The sequence below is a fragment of the Telopea speciosissima genome, chromosome 7, assembly GCF_018873765.1.
Source record: "Telopea speciosissima isolate NSW1024214 ecotype Mountain lineage chromosome 7, Tspe_v1, whole genome shotgun sequence".
Taxonomy (NCBI): domain Eukaryota; kingdom Viridiplantae; phylum Streptophyta; class Magnoliopsida; order Proteales; family Proteaceae; genus Telopea; species Telopea speciosissima.
In genome coordinates this window covers 13,051,238-13,075,037 of record NC_057922.1, presented here as the reverse complement: position 1 = coordinate 13,075,037, position 23,800 = coordinate 13,051,238, and the positions used below count along the sequence as shown (strand labels likewise).

At 38.1% G+C, this 23,800-nt stretch overlaps 1 pseudogene; it reads left to right on the top strand.

Annotated features, from left to right (window-relative positions):
- Positions 1–1,060: 1,060 nt before the first annotated feature.
- LOC122669638 lies at positions 1,061–23,487 on the top strand (annotated as a pseudogene).
- Positions 23,488–23,800: the final 313 nt, after the last annotated feature.

The window sequence follows — 23,800 nt, the reverse complement described above, 5'->3', positions numbered from 1 at the left end:
TTGAACTGGCTGCAGCAATTCCTCTATGCTTTTGTCCCCAAACCATTTATCATACCAAAATCTTATTGTGGAGCCATCACCCACCACCCATCGCTCCGCAGTTTGAATGAAGTCCCATACTTTTCGTAGCCCTGGTAGGATTGAGGAAGAGCCAACATGCCTTCTTAGAGAGCCATCAGTGTTCATCAATCGTCCTCTCAGAAAGAAGAAAAAACTTAGATGTCCTCTCAGAGTTCATCACCCGTATTATACACTTATTAAACACGTTTAGTACTTTTTAATTTAAGTTTAGTTTTGTTAAAAAAAATAGAATCAAAACTTAAAGAACAAAAAACGTAAAACAAAACCCTTGCATAATACGAATTTGGTCTTCTTTTCTTCAAACCCTAGTCGTCGATTGGTCCCATTCCATTCATCTTCTTCATCTCTGTTCTCATTTTAGTTCAGGTGGGCAGTTAATTGTAGCTGGGTAAATCGATGATTGCAGAGGTAAATGAACTTCCATTGGTGATGTTAATTCATCTTAGAGATGAGTTCATTGATGTGAGCTCATCTTAGAGATGAGTTCTAGAACACATTATGTCTTTTTTTTTTTTCTCTTATGTCGGATGAGATACTTTTATTGATATTTTGATTTGTCAAATGATAATCTTATGAGATGTAATAAGGAATATTATATTATGTTTATTTTAGTTGTGATGTTTCTTTTTGATAAAATCATTGTGTATATATTATTATTTTGTTTATTAGGTGGTGTATATCTATAACATAGTGAATATATACCCATATTTTTGTTTATAGAATGGTCACATTAAACACATATCGTATTATTACCATATGCATTTTATTATATCGGATTTTTGAAAAATATATTGCCGTCTAGTCCATTTAATTGTCGAATGTATCCGTTCCGTTCAATTGCAGTTCCGGAACTTACTAAGGACTGCAATACGAGTTCCTCTCTATTTTCTGTTTGGGTATGCAAGACCTCTGAGAGTAGTAAGACCTTCTTAAATGATTTAGGATCATTACTTGGTTAAGTTGGTTGGAAACATTTTACATGTTTCAATCTTTTGACTCACATTTTCTCGAATTTGTTTTTGCTTGGATTTCATCAGAAGATGAAAAGCCATCGACTCTATCTTCTGCTGGATCTCTTTTGCCTGATTTTGGTGGTCGGATCAGCTGCTTCTCTGTCCAAAGATTTTGTTGGGGTCGCTCCCAAAGGTAAATACCTAATTTTTTTTTTTTGAAATCTTTCTAATATTTTCTCTATCTAAGAGGAAATTTCGATTATTTAGATGAGAAGTACTTCGAGTCCGATGTTATTAAATGCAAGGATGGAACCAAAAAGTTCACCAGAGCACAGCTGAATGATGACTTCTGCGATTGCCCAGATGGATCTGATGAACCAGGTCTGCAATTTAGTGGCTTCTAAGTTTTTTTTTTTTTTTGTGTCGGTTTTAGCCCAAACGAGATAACATTTCTTTGCCTTTTTTCTGTTTGCTATTTCTTTCGGGTGTGTTTTAACTTTTGTTGAGCTTAAACTAGGGTTTGGATTAACCATAACGTTATTAATTTTCGTTTAAATATAGAAAAATTAAAGATCCATTTGAATTTTAAGCAAGGATGCTTTTACCATTGGGACAGAAGGTTGGGTGTCAAATGACTTTTAGGGTTACATATATTGACATATTGGTTTCTAATTGTATTTGAGATCTTCTTATATATTTTTTTGGTGAATGAGATCTTCTTATACTATGCAGCTTGCTAAATGGGAAGGGCTTTAGTTAATATATCTAATGTTGTTTTTCTCTTGAGCTGCAGGAACATCTGCATGCCCTGGAGGAAAGTTCTTTTGCCGAAATGCGGGACATGTTCCTCTGACATTATTCTCTTCAAGAGTTAATGATGGCATTTGTGGTATGAATTAGATTCTTTTGTGCATTTCTCTTGATTGTTCGAGTATATTTAATCCATGAATAAGTTCCTTTGGTTGGTAAAAGTAATCAAGTAAGTTGTGTTGTTTTTATTAGTCATTTCCTGGTTGGGGTGTTGTTCTGTCTCATTATTAGTCATTTCCTACAGAACCGTGTAAAGTTTTGGGCAACCTTGTATTCCTAATTGTTTATGCTGTTCATTTTCTTCACCACTTATTTTTTTTCTTTCTAAAATCTTAATAACTGTTTATTTTCTTCTTCCTTTTTATTACCTATGAGAAGATTGCTGTGATGGGAGTGATGAGTACAATGGTACAGTGAAATGTAAAAATACATGCTGGGAGGCTGGCAAAGTGGCTAGGGATAGATTGAAAACGAAGATTGTGACTTATCAGGAGGGGGTTGCCTTACGGAAGCGAGAAGTAGAGCAAGCGAATCAAGGCATAGCTAAAGATGAAGAAGAATTATCAAAACTGAAAAATGAGGAGAAGATACTTAAAGGTCTTGTTGAACAGCTCAAAGGTATATGAGACTTGGTGTCCTCTTATAACTTCAAATTCACTTTTTGTCATAACTTGATATTATAATTCTTGAAGTCCCTATCCAAGTCTTGGATGGCTTTATAAATTATGTTTCCAGTTAATTACTTCTTTTCATAAACCAAATAAAATAAAAATTTATTTTCTTATTGATTGAGCAAAAATATTTTATATGACAATGACAAAAATGGTAAGGATTGAGGCAAGTTGAGGGAAGCATCCCCTTCTACATGAATTTTGAAATGTAAGCAAAACAAAACCATCAACAATTTGAGAAAAAGGGTAAATCCAGATTTCCGTAGGCATGGATTGGTCATCATCATGGCACTCTTTCATTTACGACAACCAGTGGTCTGATATGGGAGGAGACTTAAAATACAATTAATTGATATAGAATCTTGGAAACTACGGTTTTGGAGAAATTCGAGAGAGATTTTGTTGGGGCTGTAGGAAAGGTCGGAATCATGTTCAAGAGTAAAATGATAAGGTTTTCATAACTGGATGGTGGATTGTCTGAAGGTTCCAGCCGCTAGTCTACAATCCTAGTTATAGTAGAGTCAGATTTTACGAAATGTAAGTTGGAGTTTCAAGCTAAATTTCAACTTTCATGGCTTTATAGTTGAGAAAAGTTGAATTTAAGTGGATGGTTACTGTAAGTCCTGTTTGGATTTTGGAATAGCAAGAAATTACTGTGCAGGTTTAAAAGGAGTAGAACAAAGGTTAAGAACAAGGATTAAGGCCTAAGTAATCACACTTGGGGTTTCTAGGGTATCATGCTTACAAGACAAAAGAATTGCTCTTTCAAATTGATGCTAATTCCCCCAAACAATGACAAAATATGTATTAGCCATCATAAGATTGAATGACCTAATGTGCATATATACTCATGATTTCCTTACAAGACATCAACCATGGTTCGAAATTTTGGTCGAAACATCCGAGATTTTGCAAAAAATTTCGGTTTCGACTAAGGTTGTTGACTTACTAAGTACGCAGAATTTCGGCCGAAATTTCCCAATTTTGGGTTCAACTTGGTTTTGGTATCATTTGGCCAGAGCGATACAAAATAGTGCAAATGAAAGCACTATTCCGATTGAAATGGGTCAAAATTTTGACCCATTGGTGAGTTTCGAATAATTTCACATGTTAGAGGAGGGGAGGGGGGGGGGGGTGACTCCAAAAACTCCATATTTGTTATTTTTTTTGTCAAATCACCTACATTTCTTGGTGGAACACATTGTTGGGGACTATTACAATGCATCTTCAACGACGATTTTCTGCATTTGAGCAAAATTCAAATTCGAGGTATAGCCGTTTCCCCCAAAGGTTTCAAGCCTTCTAGGGACTCTATGTGGTATCGACATAGAGTTAGAAGTATGGTTTCGTAGGGGTATTTTAACCTTGGTTGTACTTGTAGCACTTTGACATTTTGTAATCCTAAATGTTCTTTTTTTTTTTTTTTCCACTCCTAATGCATATTTTAATTGTTTTAATTGAATTTTGTATTCTAAGACTAAATTATGTATACAAATATGCTATATTTGAGAAAGTATATAGAAGGTATGGCAACGTACACTACCAACCTAGGGTAAGAAACCAAACTACTATTTTGGGTGTGTTTTCTTACAATCTAAAGGTTCCAATATGTTTAGACTTTATAGATGCTTAATTAGGGTTTCGGGCCAAAATATAGCCTCTGATCGTCAAAATAGCCAAATGAAATGGTCAACCAAAATATGCAGAATTTTGGTCGGTGAAACCAAGGTCTAAACTGAAATCTCATTGCTAAGTGGAAGACGTGCCACGGTGTAATACCTTTCTACATTCGACCATTTTTTGCCCAAATAATTTTTGATTCCTGACATCCTGACTGTATGTACAGAAGAAAAATTTAACTGCATTACCTGTCCTTTGGTGCCAAAATCATGCAAATGGGCAAGTTTGGAGTTTAGATCCTTGAAAGATTGGCCAAATAGAAGTAATGGAAATAGTACATGTAGCTTCTTAACATAGAACAAGGCAAATAAAAATTTGATGATAAATCTGAATGTAAATTGGATACTTGAATCTAGTCCAATTAACATTAAAATTTACTGGACACAAAATTTGACCCCAAACATAAATATTAAACCCCAAGTGCCAGAATTACCTCTTTATCCATCTTACAGAGAACATGTATCAACCAAAAGCCAAAGGTTGCTTGCCCAAATAATTCTATTTGCTTGCATAGCTGTTGACTCTTTTGATTCTACATACTCTCACAATCTAGAGAAGATCCAATGTGGATCCTGTAACTCTATAGTTCTAGCTTTGCATCATCTCTTGATATGCAGCCCCAATCAGTAGATCATATAACGTTAATATTCATAATCGTCTAGAAGTAAGGAGGAATCTACTCCTACTTGACAGGAGTTTTGTGTTCCAATTCATATGGAGTAGAATGTCCTCTAAATTCTGCTCCCCAAAAGCAGGAGGTAGGATTTTATTTAAGGTTCTTAATTATGGCTTAGAGCAATGGTAATAGGTTTGGGCTGACAGGGCAAATGCCCAGGTTCGAGTCTTTAGGGTACCCACTTAGCTCAAAAAATGCCAAAGGTTAGGATGGACTCCAAACTCTCACCCCTCCCACGACCCGCTTTTTTAATTATTGCTCTCTTGTGCAACAAAGTAGGAGTGGGAAGCCATTTTAATGTAACATGGATGGGTGTAGTAGGTAGAATTGACAAAGAAAACCAAGTAGTGCAAGACCATATCTAGGATAATCTAGTGATGCAGCTCCAAGTAGGAAGAAGAAGAAGAAGAAGAAGAAGAAGCCCTGAACTTATGGTTTGATTAGGGAGCCATAGATTAGGATTATTATATTCCATACTTAGTTTATTTTCCTGTTTTTAGATTGAACCAGTTTAGAATTGGTTGCATCCAATTGGTTCAATTGGTCTAATTTAAGTGAAGTGTTCCTATTGATTAATAGGTCCTTAAATCCTATTGGCTAGTATGGAATCTTCTTTTAAATTAGTTGTTTTAAGTTAGATTCTTTTAATTTAAGTTAGTAGGGGTATCTTAGTCAATTTACTGTTTTAAATTAGTTAAATTAGATTTAAATCTCTCCCTTCCACGATTTTGTGAAGGAGAAGACTTTAATTTGTATTAGGACTTGGCATAAAGCCATATTATAAATAAACAAATCATGGGAGGCTCCCCCACATTGAATTTTGAATTAAAAAAAGTCTGTTTGCTGCTGCTGTTCCTGCTCCTTTGTGAGTGCATCCTTGTGGATTTCAAGGTGGATAGGGTGGGTGGATTCCTATGACTCCTTGTATCGAGACGATCGGGAGGTTCCTTCAATTGTCAAGCTGCTGCCGGTGGATTCCTGTGGTGAATTTGAAGTTTAACTCTGTTTTTTTATTCCTTCTCCTTCCCCATTCGATCCCTTTATTTTTAGTTTGAATCGCATAAACCCTAATTCATCTAGGACCTGTCCAGCCTTCAGCCTTCATCTGTTTTTCATAAAATCCTGATCACAGCTTCCCCTCCATCAGCCCTACATTCGATCCTGACTGCTGCCCCCATCCTTAGTTCAAAACCCTAAAATCCCCTCATCCCCCATAAACCTAAACTCCTTAAATTCTGTAGAACCCTATTCAACCATCAGAAAACCTTCATATTACAATCGAACACTGCCCTCCCTGTTTAGTACACTCGATCCCAAGCCCTCACAGCCCACTTGAAACCCTAGTTTTAGTAGTTTTCCTAATTTCTAAAACCCAAAACGCTAACCTTAAATCTGCAGAATTATAAAACCTAACCAAATCCTATTTTTTTTATATCAAAATTATCCCTAAGACCTGCTGATCATTGCCATGTATCACATTCATCCCTAACCTAGCCTAAACCCTAAATTTGCCCTAAACAGCCCCAAACTGCCTAGCCAAACCAGCAGTCTTATTTAGATCCTGTTGCTTGGCTTCTAATAGGATCCATCTCCTATTTAGAGCTACATTATCTAGCCTCACAATATAACCTGTAGAGGATAACTCTAATCTGATTACAGTAGAATGTACCAAAACTGGAACAATATCAAGCCTAATAAACCAGCAAAGCAACAAACAAAGAAGAAGAAATCGACAGAGGAAGAAGGAGTTCTATAGAGATAAAACAGAATCGGTGAGGTATAAGCCTGACCCCTTGTTAACTTATATAATGTGAAGCTACAGCCAATAGAAAAGCCAGAAGCTTCCAATCCTAGTTACAATAGGAAACTAACGTAGACATACAAATAGAAACAACTCAACAAGATCTATCTAGAAGAATAAAGAAGAAGTCACTAGAACAAGCTATTGCAAGCAGTGTACATGACTCATATACCCCCACGGTACATATGGGTCATGTACCCCTTAGAACTTAAATCAATAACTTTAACACTCCTCCTCTCAAGTTGGAGCATATAGGTCACCCATGCCCAGCTTAGAACAATTCTTACAGAAAGCAGGTCCAAACAGAGGCTTGGTAAACATATCTCCAACCTCGATGTGCTTTGTCTTCTCATGAAACACCGGGTTACTGGCGATGTAGATAGCAGTTTTGTTGTCACAGAACATCTTCATCGGTTGAGTGACTTGAAAAGCCAACTCTTAAAATAGGAAGTTTTAACCACATCAATTCATCAACTCAACTCCAGTATGAGCTATAGCTCTAGCTCTATACTCAGTCTCAACACTAGACCTAGCCATAGTGGTCTGCTTCTTCCATGTGATTAGATTACCACCAACAAATGTGCAAAACCCTGTAGTAGACCTTTTGTCACCATCAACACCAGCCCAGTCATCAACAGAATATCCTACCAGATCAACACTCCATGAGGACAACAAATGAGCTCCTTGCCTTCAGATATCTCAAGATCTGACATGCTGCCTCCCAAATAACTCCTATGCAAAGGATATGTCAGGTTGAGTAACAGCCAAATAAATCAATTGCCCCACCGGTCTTCTGTACTGGTGCGGATCATCAAAGTCTTCCCCAATAGTAGTGCCGAATTTCTGATGGGGATCCATAGGAGAATCAACTGGTTTGGAGGCAAACATACCAGTTTTAGATAATAAGTCTAACACATACTTCCGTTGCGAGAGACTAATGAAAATAGCTCAAACATGGATCGAGTGCACCTTAGGAGGCTTCAATCAGTCTTCAAAATGCCAATATCATCAAGTGGCTGGATAGGAAGATCAATCAGATCTAAATAACTAGAGATAAATCCCAGAACTGGAAACCTCAAGTGATGTAGAACATAGAAATTGATATCTTCAATCAATAATCTCTATAAACATCATTAGATAGTTGAGAGTAGGCCTTAGTTTATCCTTGAATCATCACAAACTTAGGGCAATAAGTAGTAGATAGGCAGCGTTGGCTGCTGCAGCCAGGAACTGAAGGAGAACTTGAAGACCAATCAAACCAGGATTGGAAGAGGATCAATCACTAGTTTATTATTGCTTTAATACCATGTACGAATATCAATCCTAATAAACCAGCAAAACAATAAACAAATAAGAAGGGGGGTATGAAGAAGTTGACAGAGGAAAGAGGAATTCTGTAGAGATAAAACAGAATCGGTGAGGTTGATGCAGAAGCCAACCATTAGAGGTATAAGCCCCACCCCTTGTTAATTTATATAATGTGAAGTTACAACCAATGGAGAAGCTAGAAGCTTCCAATCCTAGTTACTATAGGAAACTAATGTAGACATAGAAATAGAAACAATATCTATCTAGAAGACTAACTAAAGAGGATAGACACTAGAACAAGCTACCGCCAGCAGTGTACATGACTCATATGTAACCCCATGGTACATATGGGTCTTGTACTCCCATGGTACAGATGGGTCATGTACCCCTTACAACTTAATTCAGTAACTTTAACAAAAACAATTTACTACCCAGTAACTAATAACAGAATAAACACTCCTTTAATTTCCACAGTAATACCCAACTCAGATTCAGATATGTAATTACAGTAGGCAAATCAGTAATAAAACCTGACCTCTTGATTAGGTTTGCTTAGAGCCTGAAAGTTTCAGATGATTCTGATCAGCCAATTTAAAGTAGACGACTTTCTAGATTTTGGATCACAGTTGTGGAGATTTCTGGTATTAAATCAAGACAACCTCAGATTCCCTCCAAACTCCAGCCGAATCCTCTTCTCTATATATTGAATTGATCTTCAATCTGTGGTCTCCAACAGATCACGGATTAGGGTAGATCGATCTCCTTAAGGTAGCAGAAAAATCTCTAAAGAAGCCAAACCACAGGGATTTGAATGGATGGATCTTAATCAGTACTCCCCACATCAGTGATCTCAATATCAATCAAGATCTTAGAACAGCAGTAGATCCTCCCAATAGATGATAACTGAGATTAGCAATAAATAAACACACACAGAAAATCGATTGAGCAAGGAAGAAGATAGAAGGCCTCTCTCAGGCTAGGGTTTGTCACCCAGCTGTCTCCCACAGTTTTTCCATTTGCTTAGCTTGTACTCCAAGCTACTAACTAATAACTGAAACAGAATTTAAAACAAAACAACCAACTGACTCCTAACTGAATTAGGACTTAGAAAACCAAACAGATAAACAAGTTTGCAGCTGTATAAGACTAATAACTGACTAACTTGACTAACAACTGAGCAAATAACCAAATCCCTAACTCCAGCTAATAAATAACTGATTCCAACTACTATAAGCTGGACTCCACTAGACCTGAACTGGACAGAACTTAAATAATTCCAGATCATGAGCTGGACCATGAGCTGGAGTCAATTCTGCCCCCTTGATTCTCTTCTCTTGCTGGTATACTTGATACCTGCCATCTTATCTACATCACCAAGCAAGCCAGCTATACTTTGGAGTTTCTAATCCTAAATTCCTAAGAAGATGTATATATAGACTTTCTAATCCTATTAAGATGTCAACGCCTAGGCAATGCCTGGTGTCCAGGTGCCATGGGCGCCTTGCGTCCAGGCCCCCTCCAACGCCTTGGGTTGCCTAAACTCTGTGACAAGTATGATGTACACACATACTCTTTGGACCTGAGAGGATATTTACTTTTGATTGATGACAGATTTATAGTCAACAAAGCCTTGTCCCATATATTTGGGTTTACGATAGGAATCCAGCATCTCTATCCACTCAACTTTCCAATCATAAACAAATATAAGGTTAATTGAGGAATAAAATATAATTCACTCCCTATACTAGACTGGTGCATCATAGATGTCAACTTATTCGGTAGGGAGGAAGACTACTCATTCATGTTCTGCCTTTGACAGATACAGGTCAAGCCCTTCCAACTATGGGGTGGGAAAGACAAAAATACTCTTTGTGGAGCACCAATTATTAGAAAACCTGTCTAGTGATTTCCAAAATCAATAAAGTTCATCATGATTAATGTTTGAGACAAAGTCAACACTATAATAAACAGTGAGAGTTGAATTTTGTTGCCACATCCGATGATGTCTTGTTGATGTTTATTTCTGATGGTTATTCAATTGTACTATACATGGGAAAGTGTTTTTCCTTTTACTTGTTTCTTAGCCATCAATGAAATTGCACGTTGATTAAAACAGATACCTAGAACTAGAAATTTCTCAGCAGATATTTTGGTAGTTGCAGCCTTTCTATCTTATATTTTGCTTTAAATCCTCTATAGAGCGTATGGAACAAATAGAAAAGGCAGAGGAGAAAGAGCGCTTGGAGAGAGAAAAGGAAGAGAAAAGGAAAAAAGAAGCAGAGGAGAGGAATCAAGCCATTGAAACTCAAGAAGCTGATATAGTTGGAGTTTCAGAGACTCCTCCATTGGATCAGGTTATAATGATGGTTATTAAGTTTGAAGCTTTAGCCTAGATCTTCATGATTGTTCATAAATTCATAGATTTCATAAAACTCTTCTACTCTTTTAGAACCAATTAGTTTATGATGATCCATTTGCTTGTATAGTTGATTCATCAACTCTTCTACTCTTTTAGAACCAATTAATTCATGATGATCCATTTGCTTGTATAGTTGATTGATCAAGTATGAATTAATCTTGTTACACCTATTGTATCTTTGCATTCTGATGGCCTTAATTTAAACTGGAAACATATTGGGCATACATCTTGGAATCCACTGTGTAAAGAGGGAATACAAATGATCATCTATGGAACAAATACACCCCCATATGGACTGCTTGACCTTCAATTTGGATTTAAGTTGTAGGAAATGGCATCTTAAGTGCCTGCCTAATTCATGTGGGAGCATTTAGGTTGTGTTTCGCAAAAGATAAGCTGAGGTGAATTCTATTATATTATGAAAATACAAACATTGAATGTGTGTGTTCATGTTCTTTGAGTAATGGGATTTGGTCAAGGACACCATAACCGTAATGGGCAATGAGCCCAATATTCCTATTACTATTGTTAAACAATAGCCACACAATAACTTCCTTTATGAAGTCCACTGACCCACTGATTTGCGACATTATGAGCGATTAGCCGATTACATGAAACTTGGTCTGGTTAGAAAGTTAGATACCCAAAACAAATGGGGAGTCCACACTCCTAAAACTGACTTTTCCCAAAGATCAGAAAATACAGAAAATTCACAAGAACATCACAAAATAAACAATAACAGTAACATTTCAAGATAATATCACTTCTAGTAAGCTGACATTATCGATTCTTACCACTCACTCTTGATTGACTGCATGCCCACAGGTTGGGGGAGCCCTGAGGTGCTGGATTGTCCTTGCAAGTGGTAATTAGGTTCTACTTGTTGGAGTTACTGCTATCAGTATTGATGGCTTCTGGATTTGATACTCAAGCCACTAGAAGGGTACCCTAAGGCAACCTGAATGGCACCAATCTTCTGCCCTAGACAACTTTGGTTTGTGTGAAACCAAATTCTGAAACCAAAAAACAGGTGATAGAATGCTTCTGCCATGTTCGAGCTGCTGCATCCACACTAGGTAATCTTTAAAATTGATATTTATACCACCATTAGACTATTAGAGGACCTTAGGGCATCCTGACAGGTCCCAATTTCATGCCCTAAAAGCCCCAGACTGTTCAGAGAGAAAAACCTGCAATTAATTTCTAGTTGTCTCAACAGCTCTCCATTCACACGTCCAAGGATCTGAGGGTGTCAATCCTCACATGCTCTACCTATATAGGAACCCTCTCTTCTCTGTTGGATTCCTTACCGAGAGAGTGAGAGCTGTGAAAGCTCTACCGACCCTCAAAACAGTGAAGATGCTTTGATACCAAGTTCAAACTGCTGTGATTGGATGTGCAGACGTGCTGTAGAGATTAGAGTTAGGGAAAAAGAGAAACAGAGAGATAAATGGAGAAGCAGAGAGGAATATGAAGTGGAGAGAGAAGAATGTGATTTCATTGATTGACTCCCTCTCCCCTATATGCTATTAACTCTGTTAAAAACAGTACAAAATTACAACTTTTCCCTTGTAAATGAAATTATTGTCCCCTTTATACATTTTATCTTTTGCTTCATTTCTTCTGGAATCACAAACACTTATTTGATCAAGGATCTACAACCAGAATTCAATGTATATTCTCAGCATTCAATGTGTATTCCTGAATAACCTCATTTTTCAGTTGTTGAACCATTTCATTTTACCATGTTCAATGTTAGCCAGATTAGTCAACATTTATATTTTTTGATGCAACAAGGTCTTATTTGGAACAAGTAGTTTTGTTGGTTGGTTAATTGGTCAGATTTTATTCTTGAATTTCTTTTTCAATTCATCCCTGCAGTTGAATACCTCATTCAAGATGTTTTTGGATCCAATTTGTAGCCTGAACAAGTTTAACAGATTAGTATATGGACTCACCTCTTCAAATCAAGTTTACCCTGAAACATGAACAAATTTGCTTGAAACTCCTTAAAATCTTCTTGTGGAAGCTTAAATTAGCTTGAGGGAAGTGTTTTAGAGAAGAATCCACAACATTGTGGAAGAAAATGGAACACGAGGACAAATTTTGGTCATTTCCCCAAATTTCCCCTCTTTCGTAATTGAAATGATCAAAATCATGCTTTTGACTTTTCTGCTCGAAATATGGAATTAAGTATACCGTATTGTAACATTTCAGTCATTTCGATTGATGTCATTTCATTATTTTTGTTTCGCTTATTTCAGAAAAAATACTGTAATTTCCTTATTTCCCCCCCGAGTTTTCCCCTGTGAAAACAAAACATTTTGCCAATTCTGATGCATTTTGGTCGAAATTTGAATATTACTATGCAGTGACCACAAAATGAAATCTTTTCATGTCTAATCCTGTCGCACGACCCTTTATTTCTTTCTCTTTCCTATATATGTGTATGTGTGTATATCTTTTATGGATACAATTGTATTTGTGCATATTTTCTTGTATGCCAAGCAATAGCCACAAAATAATTCTTACTGTTCCAGTTCTCTTACATGTCCATCTCCCCTTCCCTGCTTTCATTTAATTGTTTTTTTACCTTTATTAATGGGACACTTTTTTAATTTCTTGTTCTTAATTTGGTTATCTAACAATAGGGTGGGGAAAATGGCGATGATGATTCTGTGACTGACATTGAAAATGGTGATAATACTATGAATGAGTCTCCAAATCATGGAATAGAACAGGTAAGAAAGTAAACTTACTGTTTCTTTTCCAGTAACAGTTACATTAAATGGTGCTTGTTACTGCTTTTTTGTTTTTGGTGATAAGTGACTTGTTACTGCTTTCTCCTTTTATAGCTTGGAATCGAAGCTCAGCATTTTTTTTTTCTTGAATTCTTTTGAGTTCTATATTGATTTAGCGCACAGCAGAGGATAAGGACCCAGAACTGGATATATATGAAGCTGGTCATGATGCTACTACACCTGATACAGCAGTAGAACAGGTAGAGTCTGTCTTCTTTCCCTGGAGTTCTAATAGCACTAATTGGTTTAGATGTTTGTAATCCTCTCCTGCCTTTTTTTCAGTCATAACTCCAGTAGTTGCATCAGATATTGATTTTCGCTATTTTGTTCCAAAGTATGTCTATTTTCATTAACATAGGGTTTTTACGTATAAAAAATTTCTTGTAGTCACACATAAGGAGAACACCCTGAGTCTGGAGTCCAGGCATCATCAATGTAACTAAGTACCTATGTAGGTAGAAAGATATTGACATTGCAATGCATGTTTGCTAAAATGCACGTTTGTTTGGAGGATTCAATCCTATTTTTCTCTAAATCTTAAAGTCTGTGTATGCTTGTGGGTTATTATTATTATTTTTTTTTATCATCAGTGACAAAGTGAATTCATTCTACATTGACATACTGTGTGATCATGTACATGTATCCCTTAAACTTTTACAAAAAAATTCCCCCAAAACAAAACATGTAAAGCAAAACTTTCACTTCTCCTTTACAAAATCATGCTTCAAGCGAGGAAAACCAATTGGAAACTTTTATGTTAGTAGTTTTAGTTTAGACTAAGTATGGTTCCTATTGTGTTATGCTTATTAATAAGGGGTACTTTAGGGATTTAAGCTTTACTTTGTTTCTTAAGTTTGAGTCGGCGGTTTTGTAACTTGATGTTTACTGTTTTATTATAAATAGATTCCCCCTCCACGGTTTGAGTAGGTTACTCACTTCTCAAACCATGGGTGGCATGGTCTCAACTTCTTCTTTTTATTGTTCTCTGGACTGTTAGGGTTTAATGCTGTGCTATTGTTTCATGGTATCGTAGCATTAAGGTCCAACAATTCAATCTTCCTTTTGTCTTGAGAGTCCTCTTTGAATTCTCCATTGTGGTCAACAGCAACCTATACTGTATTTTATTTTTTGAAACCCTAGTTGATTACAAAATGGAGAAATAGGGTCTCCTGCTACTTTGAAGATTATGAGAATTAAATGCTCCATTGACATCTGAAAATTCTGAAGATTATATTCCTTGCTATCATGAAGCATATGGGCTTCATCAACATAACACTGTTCCTCTTTCATTTAAGTTCCGGTTCCCCTGTTTTTGACCGATTTTTGGTGCAGTATTGGATCTTCAATTAATCCTAATCTGGCCACCTGATTATCTCAATTGTCTCTGGCATCATTGCCCTCTTTACATTGATCCTTCGACTGCAATTACTGGCTGATCCACGGCTCCATCAACAACTAATTTCAGTTTTTTAGATTGCTGGGTTTTATCTTCTCTGAAAATTTCTGACACGTTTTATTCTGGAATATTCCTATCTCTGGCAGTGAAGTTTCTCTGAAGTTGTAGGGCAATCAAGACCTTCATATACTGGTCACTCAACCTAATTTATTGGCTGTTTTCAACTTTTGGTTCTCTGGGATTCAATTCCTCGTGTTTCCCCTGCCTGCAGTAATCTGTTTTCAAGATTATCAGCCTGCATTGATTGATTCTGCCCTGGTTCTTACTGCTGGCCTGATTATTGTTACTTGACAACTGGATCAGCAGTGTGTTATTGACCTGAGTTGCTGACTCTTCTGTGATTACTTGGTGATATTTATCTATTGGCTATCTGCTGATATGTTGGTACTCCTTGTGCCTACCTCTTGCTGTTCTTTGTGAAGATTAGTTCCTGTTTCTATCATCATGGATGAGTCTAAACCTCCCACAGACAATGTCAATGTTCAAATAACTTCTATCAACTTATCTGGTGCTTCCAATTATCTTCTTTGGGCTCAAGCTGTCAGAGTTTATATCACAGCCAAAAGGAAGATGGATATTCTGACCAAGTCCCTGCCTGCTACTAATGCTGCTGACTATATGGAATGGCAGTCTGAAAATGCTACAATATTGTGTTGGCTATGCAATAGTATGGAACCGTTTGTGGCTGCCAATGTCATGTTTCGTACCACAGGCAAGGGTGTCTGGGATTAACTAAAAGAAAGCTTTTCTGAAGACAAAAACATATCCCGGATATTCGATCTGTGTGAGGAAATTTTCTCCTTCGAGCAGAATGGCAAGTCTGTTGGAGATTATTATAGCACTCTTAAAGGAATGTGGGAGGAACTCAATGTCCACCAGCCTCTCTCCACTGACATTAATGCCCTTAAATCTCAACGTGCTGAGTTTTTTGTTGCTAAGTTCCTCTCTGGGATTAGACTCTTATCTTCAGCCTATCAAGAATCAGATATTAGCTGGGGGGGGGAAATTCCCTCTATGAATGAGGCTTACTGCAGAATTCAGCGAGTTCTATCCCCCTTCTTTGGTTAAACCTGATTCCACTCCCTCTACCAAGGACAATTCAGCCTTTATTGCTAATGATGGTTGTCATGGTCGTGGTAATGGTGCCTCTGGTAGAGGTCGTGGTTCAGGGGAAGGTCGTGGATGTGGCATGGGTGGTCGTGGCAGTCCACCTTCTCATCCTGTTGTTCGCTGCTGTACCCACTGTGGCCGCCCTAATCATACCATTGATAAATGTTGGCTGAAGCATGGCAAGCCTCAGTGGGCACAACAACAATTTGCCAATACTACTGTTTCTGATGGAAATACTGAAGTGGTGCCTCCTACTAACACTAGTCATGGTCCTTCCCCTGGTGGTAGTTCCTCCTCGCAGGCTAACATGATCAATTAACTTCTCAAACGAGTTCAGCAACTTGAGACATCCTCTTCTACATCGACAACTACATTAGCTCGTTTAGGTATACCTACATATCTTACTTCCTCATCCCCTACTCCATGGGTCATTGACTCCGGTTCATCCACACACATGACTAGTAAGTCTCATTTGTTTGCTTCATTTCTGCAATCTGATTCTCCATCCCACGTTCTTGCTGATGGTTCTCTTACTACTGTTACTGGGCATGGTGTTATTCTTCTTCTTCTTCTCCTCCTCCTCCTCCTGCATTGGCGGCCACAGTCACAGTGATGTCTGTGCTGCAGTGGCAGCGAGAGCTGTGGCTGCTACTGCTTCAGCCTTCTTCGTCTTCTTTTCTTGCAACTCTGCAGCTGCTGTGCTGTGGTTGTGATGGTGGTGGTGTCTACAGAGGCAGTAGTGCTTAGTGCATGAATGTCTAGTTAGTCTTATTTCTTATATTGTGTAAATTTGGTGCTACTGTATTTTCAGGAGAGAGATAGATCTGACGGTTCCAAGGGGTTATCAAAGGAGGAATTGGGTCGCCTTGTTGGTTCTCGCTGGACAGGAGAAAACACTGCAGATAAAAGTAAAGAACCTGAGACTGCAAAGGAAGAAGACCGTGAAGGTGCTGAAGTGTCTCCAGAGAGCAAACACGAAGAAGACTATGATGGCTATGATGCTGAAACTGATGAAGAGGATCAAAAGTACGATGACGATGACATAGGAAATAAAAATCTGGATGATAACGAGTTGGGTTACGAGAATCATGATGATTCTAGTGCCTCTTACACATCTGATTTAGAAGACCAGACAGACTTTTCAGGTCTTCTACCGCCGTGTCATTTGTTCCCTTTATGCTGTTTTTTGATGTTCACTTCAACTTTGGCAAATAATAGTTGGTTAAATGACATCTAATTTACTTCTACTGATCTTGCTTCATGTTTAGATATAACTGCAAGTAATCCTTCTTGGTTGGATAAGATACGGCGAGCTGTTCGGAACATTTTGCGGGCAGTTAATTTTTTCCAGACTCCAGTGGATAAATCAGGTATAGATCAAATGCTTAATTTTTGCAGCACTTGTCATTGAAGTAAGTGCTTATACTTGGGTTATTTTCTGCACATCGACTTCTACAGAGGCTGCTCGTATCCGAAAGGAATATCAAGAATCGAGTTCAAAGTTGTCTAAACTGAAGTCAAAGATATCAAAATTGACTGAAAAGCTAAAACATGATTTTGGTAAGCATGTTCCATAACGAGTTTCCTTTTATCTTTACTGTGGTGTTATTTCACATGCAAATGAACTGCTTGTGTTCCTTTCAGTTGGTTTGGCTTATGCTCAGTTGCTCACTTGCTGATCTATGAGTTCTAACTTTTAGGTCCAGAGAAGGGATTTTATTCGTTTTATGACCGTTGCTTTGAGAACAAGGAGAGAAAGTACATGAACTTTCTTATTTTCCAGCTATTATTTATTTTGCGCTCAATTTGGATATGCATTTCAATTACACGTTATTTTCTTTTATGATGGCTTATGACATTTGGAAATACTTGCTGTCAGGTATGTCTACAAAGTCTGTCCATTTAAACGAGCTTCCCAAGTGGAAGGCCATAGTACAACTACACTGGGGTATGTCTTAGAACTTTACATTTTTGCTCCTAGGGCTGATAGTGGAATTAACATGGAAATAAAATTGTGCCATGGTGTTGTTTATTGAGAAACAAAGTGAGGACATACCAATGGTACAAGAGCTATCATTGATTTTTTTGACCTAGGAGTCTAAGCCATTGACTTCACCTGGTACACACTCTGGTGGTAAATCAACTGTTTCAACACCAAGGTGTTCTTTTGGAACGTGAGGGATAAAAGAATCCTTATCAATATAAGCCACCAAACGGTTGGGACACTGAGCAGTGACATGTCCATATCCTTTGCATGTAAAGCACTGAATGGCAACCTTTGGCATCACTAAAGAGTTGTTGAAACCACGCCGAGGCGGAAAATATGGTCAGGTAGTTCATGAAGATGCTCTGTCAAAATCACGCCGAGGTGTAGAATATGGTCGATTAGGCCGTGAAGATACCATAGATGAACCAATAGCCTGTGGTTTGTTGAATGACTTTTCTTGGGGGGAAGCTGATTGTAATTGTTACCCCTAGGAAAAGTGTCTGGAAAATTCTGTTGTATGGTCATTCCAGACTTTCTTCTACCTGATATGCAACCTATACAACATCTTCCATTGTAGGCAGTCGACTGGATGCTAGTGCAACACTTATTTGAGGGTGCAAACCATTGCGGAATTGTGCCACTAATACTTATTCATCCCACTCAAAATCAGATCAAGTGGCGTAATAATAGAATCTAGCAACAAATTCCTCAACTATTAGGTTGTCATGTTTCAACTGTGAAAACCTGAGGTGCATACGCTGCTTGTAGTCGGTAGGTAAAAATCTTTTGTTCAAGACTTCATGCATTTCAGTCCAAGTAGTAACTAAATCAATGCCTCGAGTCCGATTTTGTTGTTGTTGCTTGATCCACCAGATTCGAGTTGTGCCTTTTAGTTTAGCCTCTGCAAATAATATTTTCCTGGCCTCAGTCAAACCGTATCATCTGAAAAAGGTATTCAAACTGTGAATTCAGTCAAGGTACTGTTCTGGATTATTATCTCCATAAAAAAAAGAATGTCCAACTTTGCTGCTCTTTCAGCTCGATAATCATCTAATGTAGTCCTATATAGGCGAGGCCTAATAGGAGCCAGGTAAGATCAGAATTTTGTAACTGTTTACAGATGTGGGCTGTTTAGGGTAAAACTAGGGTGAGGTCTAAGAATTCAGGTATGGTTTATGTATGGTTTTAGTATGCAGGTGTAGGAGATTATTATGGTATAAAGAAAGTAGGGTTTGGATAGGTTTAGAAGTTCTGCAGTTTTAGGGTTAGGGTTAGGGTTTTAGGTTTCAGATTTTAGGCTAATTCTAGGATTTAGGAAAGGGCTTTGGGGCTGGGTTTCTGGTCGAGTGTAGCTGGCAGTGGGGGGGTGGTTCGATCAGGCTTTGGTGGTGTTTTGATGGTTAATTAGACAGAATTTAGAATGGTTTTTTAGGGTTTTGGGTTTTATGGGAGATGAGGGGCATTAGGGTTTGAGTGGTTTGATTGGGCTGAAAGTAGATCGAGTGTAGGGGGGAGTGTGGTGGATGTATGCTGAAAGTTTGGGACAGATCTGATGGGGGAGATGATGGTTGCTTAGAAACTAAGCTATGATTCGAAGGTGGAAGTTGTAGGTTTAATGGAGGTCTAGGTTTGATGAATGGAGAAGGAATTGGAGTAGGTTTAATGGAGGGGAATGCTGAACAGTATAGGTAGGCTAGGGTTAGAGGATTAGAAGAAGGTTAAAATAAAAATTGCAACTCCAAACTCACTGGATTGCAGAGAACAATGGCAGCAACTTGAAACTAGAAGAAACCTCCCGATCTTCATGATGCAAGGAGTCAACTGGAGATCCACCAGTCCCTACACCTTGATTTTACTCACAAGGCAACCTTGATATTACTCACAAGGCACTCACACGATGGAGCAAGCAGCAGCAGCATTCATGGCAGCAAGCAATGAAAATTTTAAAACTTTAATTGGTGGGGGAGCCTCTCCCACGATCTGTATTAAATAATAGGCCAAAGGCCTTATTCCTAAAGCTATTACAACTCTATTTCCCCATCCAAAATCGTGGAGAGGTGTAGATAAGTAACTTAAAACAATTTAAAAGGTATTAAAAGACCTAATTGACCCTAATGACTTAAAAACACTTAAAAACACTTAAAACAACTAAGATTCTTCATTAGCCAATAGGATATAAGATCCTACCAGCCAATCAGAATTAATCACTTAAACTATACCAATTGAACAAATTAGATGCAACCAATTTAAAACCAGTTCAATTAAAAACATAAAATAAAAACCAAGTATAGAACTGAAATAAACTAAACTAAGGCTCCTACTAAAACCCTAGGCTTAGGGTGGCTTCTTCAATTCGAGGAGGCTAGGATCTGCATCATCATCATAACAACCAAGTCCATAAGGTGGTGGTGGTGTATTATGCTATGGTGGTGGTAGTGTATGAGGTGGTGGTGGTGGCGTACCATGAGGCGGGTCCTGTGAGATGGAGTTGGAAGAATCCACAGATGGCATGAGACTCTTTCTTTTATAAGAAGCTTTCAGTTGATCGATAAAAGCTTGCATAGATTCCATCATTGTCTTAATGGAATTGACAACGACAATGAGAGTATCAAATTTTGCATCGGTTTCAGCCTTATAAGAATTGAACTGTTGAAGAACTTCACTGTTGGCTACCATGCTTAAGCTAAACAAGAAAACACTCAAAGACGTAGGTTGAACAGCAAAACAGTAAATAACCGAGATTTTAGAAAAGAATGGCACAACCGTAATTATGAGGAATCTTAAATGACTTAAAAAGAAAAAGGGTGGGAATTATTACTGTACTATCGTGCATGCAAGAAGTTATAAGGTTTTGGGGTAATTCAGGAGATAAAAGAAAAAAAGGGATATAAGAGAAATAAAAGACTAAGGAATTGGGGTAATATAGGGAGTATGAGTTTGAAAAAAGAAACTTATCTCACTTGGGTAGAAGACGTGAGGAACTTGGTAGAAGACCAGTGGACAACTCACGATGGTGGAGTTCAATTTCTGCAAGAATCATCTGAAAGTCCTGATCGAAATAGGATTCCAGAGCACAAAAGAGATCAATCCGCCTGCGATGGAGCTTCAAGCCAGCAGCGGTGGAGTTCCCTGAAACTAGGTATGTTTTCTTCGTCCTTTTGTTTCGATTCTCTGCTTCTCTGCTTCTCTTCTTCTATCTTCTATTTTTTCTTTTTTTTTTCCCTCGATGCCTATCAGCCTCTCTGCTCTACTTTTTTAGTTCTGTACTCTCTGTCTCTCGTTCTCCCTTCTTCAATTCACCTTTTTGGTTTTTTTTTTAATAATCGGTGGAACCCTGAGTCGGGGAGGGGGTTTGATCGAAGAAAGAGGGAAAGAGGAGGGATTACTAAGATAATGGGTAGGGGTTCATTGGGTTGCTGCAGGAAGATGGGGACTGCTTTAACGGTAGAACAGCAATGGGAAAAAAAAATAGAAAAAGGAGAAGAGATGGGGTTACTGTTACTGTAGAACAGTAATGGGAAAGGAAGTTTGGGAAGGAGAAAGAGATGAGAGAGATTGACAGGGAAGGAGATGGATCCTTCGGCTCTGATACCAAAATTGGTAGAGGGCCGAATAGGAGAAGGGAAAAGTTGCAGGGGAATGGGAAAGAGATCACACAATCACACATTCTTACAGAGTAAACTCAACAAAGTTCTATTCAATTCAGTATCCCCATTGTTGGGTTACATGCAAGTATTTAAAGAAGAAAATAACAAGACTCCTAGGTAAACTATGAAACTGAAAATAACGACTTGCAATTTCAACTCACTCTATCTAGCTCCTCCGTAGGTAACCCAAAACAAATAAAAGACTTAAATAAATAACCTACTAAAAAACTAATTCCAACACTTGTTGGACCAAAAACAATTGGACCGGTTCTGTTTGGGTTTGGGTCTCCAAAGCATATCATGCCGGTCTAACCAGCCAAGTGATACTGCATCACTCTTATCCTATAAAACCTCTCCTTTGCATCTTGTCATTCCTTCTCACCGGTGCATTCAATGTTCTTTTTTGTGCATGTTTTAACAATGTCAAATGAATTTTACATTATGCCCCCTTTTGGTTCTAGTTACCTCAAAATATTAATGTCTAGTTCTGTCCTTCCTAGTCTTGCCACTCATCTTTTTTAACATTCTTATTTGAGCTGAATTTATTTCTACCTATAGCAAAAAGTATTTCTACACACACACTTTGGGAATATTTCCCACACGGCTGATTTCTTGTGGACAAATGTTTGGGTCATTCTAATCTCTGCATTGATAGGAAATTTCTTTGGTAAGTCACATGTCAAATCTGGTGATGACTTGGAAAACAAGTTCATAGAGTATGGGTCTATCAGACACTTCCATGTGGCAAAAAAAGCTATTGGTGTTGGATTAGCTTCCTACACTGTTGGTGTAGGAAACCTCCCTCTATTCTTTTGGGAGAATGTTCTCTGTGCCGCAGCGCAGCCTGCGCCCAGGCACATGGGCAGCCTGTGCAGGGGGGCAGGGTGGTCATTGTGTGCCTGGGCGCAGGCTGCGCTGCGGCACAGAGAACAGCGCCCCTTATTTATATGTCAATACTCTCTTATTTGGGCAATACCTGCTAAGTGTTTTCTCCATTTTTGTAAACAGGAACTGGGATAAATTTGAGGACTCATACAGGCTCATGATATTTTCAAATGGCGATAAATGCTGGAATGGGCCGGATAGAAGTTTAAAGGTAGAGGAGATTATGTTGCTCCAGCTATTCTATGAATTTTCTTGGTTTAGTAGCAGTCCATAGAATCCCAAACCGATTACTCATATATGAGTTGCCATGGAAAACACACACTGATCAGGGTGAACCAAATGGCTGTAGTTGATGGAAGTGTTGGCCTGTTATTTTTCTCTTCGGATCCCTCTTCCCCACACCCCCCCCCCCCCACACAACACACACACGAAAAAAAAAAAAGAGAGAAAATTTCAGATTAATTCATGTTACTTGATTAAGGTAGACAACCCATGCATAACTAGTCTCACTATTCCAAACAGAAGCCTTCACAATACAGAGGACTGATGGGTAGTGATCAGTTACTGGACTTCCAGTTAGTGATGCACAATACTGAGCATGGGTGCTTTTTTACAGGTAAAACTTAGGTGTGGCTTGAAGAATGAGCTAACAGATGTAGACGAACCAAGCCGTTGCGAGTAAGAACCTTCCTCTCTCTCACACTCACACACAGACTAAACTTCCCTATGTAGACTCTTAACTCTCGTGTCATTTTTCATTAAAATTGACAGGTATGTAGCACTGTTGTCAACACCAGCTGTATGCTTGGAGGAGAAGTTAAAGGTACTTTATACCTGCAGTCTCCCAATACTTTGCGTATGCTGAATCTTCTAATGGAAATGAGAAAAATGATGAATTTGTCAGGAACTTCAACACAAGCTAGATCTATTGAACATGGAAGAACTCCAGAACCATGATGAACTTTAAACTGTTCTGATTAATTGGGAATGCTGGGTATCTCAACTACAATTGAATTGATCCTACATACTTGCATGGACTGGTCATGCGCTCGCTAAGATCTTGAGATGCCTGGAATATCATTGAGCTGATTCTCTGAGTACTCTGACCTCCTGAAATTTTATGAGATCTCGAGGTGCCACTTTTTTATACAGCTGTAACCTACTTGAAGGGTGAACTGGTCGGACCAGTTATGATAAAGTCAGATGAGGTGATTATCTTTATCTTAGTCCATGTGACTATAATTTGATCCCTTTTTGATTCCTGAATTGAGCTTACAAAAGTTTTTATATTGATCAATTCTCTTCTACCAATCTATTTGGTGTTTCACATCAATATTGCAGTATGGTGTGGGTACTTTTGATCTTTCTGCAAAGCATTTTCAGTGGTGTTTGATAGAATTTTATCATGAAGAGTTGAGCTGGATTGTTCATTTTACGAACGATCATGTTATTGAGACTACAAAGAAATAAAACAAGGAGGACAGGGATAATGCTTAAAAACCTGGAACAGGAATA